The sequence below is a fragment of the Erinaceus europaeus genome, chromosome 13, assembly GCF_950295315.1.
Source record: "Erinaceus europaeus chromosome 13, mEriEur2.1, whole genome shotgun sequence".
Taxonomy (NCBI): Eukaryota; Metazoa; Chordata; class Mammalia; order Eulipotyphla; family Erinaceidae; genus Erinaceus; species Erinaceus europaeus.
In genome coordinates this window covers 39356835-39359873 of record NC_080174.1, presented here as the reverse complement: position 1 = coordinate 39359873, position 3039 = coordinate 39356835, and the positions used below count along the sequence as shown (strand labels likewise).

At 45.7% G+C, this 3039-nt stretch overlaps 1 pseudogene; it reads left to right on the top strand.

Moving 5' to 3' along the window:
* The first annotated feature begins 561 nt into the window (after nt 1-561).
* Nucleotides 562-2727, top strand: LOC103113121 (acylphosphatase-1-like; annotated as a pseudogene).
* The last annotated feature ends 312 nt before the right edge of the window (nt 2728-3039 follow it).

Genomic DNA, 3039 nt, shown 5'->3' with positions numbered 1-3039 from the left:
AGAGGGGGAGAGAAAGACACCTTCAGACCTGCTTTACTGCTTGTGAAGTGACTCCCCAGCGGCTCCCCTGCAGGTGGGGAGCCGGGGGACTCGAACCGGGATCCTTACGTCGGTCCACGCACTTCACACCACGTGCACTTAACCTGCTGCGCTACTGCCCAACTTCCAACACTTGCCTTTTTTTCCTGACATTTATTTTTAACTATCTTATCTGTCTTATTAGGTAAGAGTGAAATTGAGAGGAAGGAGGAGATAGAGAGGGGGGAAGGGTGACACCTGCAACACTGCTTCACTTGTGAAGCTTGCTCTCTGCAGGTGGGGGGACCTGAGGTTTGAACCATGGTCCTTACCACTGCCCAGCCCCAGGGCTTAACACTTAAGTGCCTGAACAGCAGTATAACAATGCTTTCAAACTAATGATCCCAACTCCACCATAGAACTACTGAGGCTCATAGAAGGGAAGAGACCAAACCAGAACCAGAGTGTCCAGACTCCAAACAGCATTTACCCCTCAAAGCTTCCCCTGCATAGAATGTGACAGTTGGACTTCCTGTTGGAGTGATGACACTGGCCTTTTTCTGGGTGGGCCGATCTGTGGGAACTGGGCCTCAGGCTGCATACTGGACAGTGAGACCCTGAGCAGGGGGCAAGGCCTGTGGCTGGCCGAGAAGGAAGGTACACAGTCGACCAGTCCAGGCCTCTCTCCATAGCGGATGCCTGGTCAGGCAATGACAGACTTTCTCCCTGCAGAGTCCTCTGGAATGCTTGGAACTCAGTTATGGATGGTCCAAAAATTTCTGTTCCTCTGGAGGACCCTGGGGCTTTGACCTTTCCCCCTTCCCTACATCTTTCTCCCCAGGGACTTTTTGTGCACTGAGAGTAGAAACAACCACTTCAGGATGCCTGGCCCACCCTTGTTCAGCCTGCCTACTTACTTCCTGCCCCAAGTCCTGCTCTGGGACTAAGAAAAATATCACTCTCTTACAGGCAGACTGCTTTGCTCTCTGCAAAGCACAGAGGCATTCCTTCACTAAAAATGTCTTCCCAGACTTCACAACTCAGGTAAAGGTCATTATCCCCAGCAAGGAAACTGAGACTCAGATATTTGATTTTACCCCGACTGAAGAAAAAGCCAGTGTCCAGCGTTTGTTCAAGAATTCAAGTCTTGAGGTTGGATGGTGGCACATCTGGCTGAGTGCACATGTTACAATGCACAAGGACTGGGGTTCAAGCTCCTGGTCCCCACCTGCAGGGAGAAAGCTTCTCAAGTGGTGAAGCAGTGCTGCAGGTCTCTCTCTGTCTCTCTCCTCTATCTCCCCCTTCCCCTCAATTTCTTTATCCAATAAATTTGCAAAAAACAAACTTCAAGTCTCTGGATGTCTAGCTTTGTCTCACCCTAGTCCCACCCTCATGTTCCTGTTACTACCAAGAGGGAGTGTTGTGTGATGGAAAACATAGCCAGCCGCTGAGACATTCCAGCTGAGCTTGAATCCTAGCACCACTGCACATTTCTGTTGCATTTTCCTTGGACTAGGTATGCCACCCTTCTGGATTTCAGTTTCCTTATCTGTAGAGGGTTAATAATAGTAACCACCCATCAGGGTTGACGTGAGAATGAAATGAGGTGATCATAGCAAAGGTCTTACTGCACAGAGTAGAAAACACCCAGTAAATGGCAACTGCTGCTTTATCACAGGCCTTGGGGGTTTGACCGTTAACTGCTCTGCAGCTCTGCCTTGTCCTGTTGCCTCACTGACTGCTAAGAGTATCAAATGAGATGTCAGGAGGCCAGGGAAGTGACTCAGAGGTAGAATATGTGCCTTGCCTGCCTTAAGCCTTGTGTTCTGTCCCTGGCACTGCACAGAAAAGTGAAGCAAGGGCAGAGGTAGGGTAGATAACATAAGGGTTATGCAAAGAGACTTGTGCCTGGGGTTCCAAAGTCCCAGGTTCAATCCTCCATAAACCAGAGATGAACAGTGCTCTGGTTAAAAAAATAATAATACACAAATAAAATAAAAGTAGAGCAGTGGGCTGGAAGATTACACAATGGGTAGAGCATTGTTCTCTCAACCATGAGGTCCTGAGTTCAATCTCTGGTATCACATGTGCCAGTGAAGATCTGATTCCCTTTCCTATATTCATATGAAATAGATATACATAAAAGAAAGGCAAAACAGTGCTCTGTTCTTTCAGTTAGAAGAGGAGGGAAAGGGGGAGCTCAGTCTAGTTATTTAAGGAAATTATTTTAGATCTTCTATTTTATTTTATTATTTTAGTTGTCACTGGGACTTAATGCTCAAGTGACTAATTCTCTAACTAATGGAAAAACAGACAGAGAGACTGGTCGGTGCCTCACCTGGTTAAGAGCAAACATTACCGAGCCCTGAAATATCCACAGAGGTTGCATGGAGTGGGGTCAGGTTGAGTAGGCAGGATGGGAACATCCTTATTTCAGTAGAGTACGTATGTTTTCAGGAATGTGCAGGGAGTGTTTTTCCACAAGCACACTCAGGCTGAGAGTAAAATGCTGGGTTTGGTAGGCTGAGTCTGGAACACTCATCAGCATACAATACAAGAACAGTTGCAAGGCCACATCTCCAAGTGCATCATATGCAGGTATGGCTTAAGACAGAAGAAAGTCCCAAATCACACATCAATGGAACAAGCTTCAGCAAAGAGAAAGTTATCTGAAAGCTGGACAAGTCAGATTTCCAAATTGTGAAATAATGGCGTGGATTTGTTTCCCAGGATAAACCAAGTGTTTTTGCTTATTATTAATAGAGACAAAACTAATTTTTAAAGAATTTACTTATTCATGAGAAAGATAGGAAGAGAGAAAGAAAGAAGCAGACATCACTCTGGTACATGCATTTCCAGGGGTTGAACTCAGGACCTCATGGTTGAGAATCCAAATGCATTATCCACTGCGCCACCTCCAGGACCACACTATAATTTTTTTTAATATTAGAATTTGTCAGTAAGTTACTCTAGCTTCATATATCTGAATGTTATTCTATATTGTATGATGGGAAGGATTAC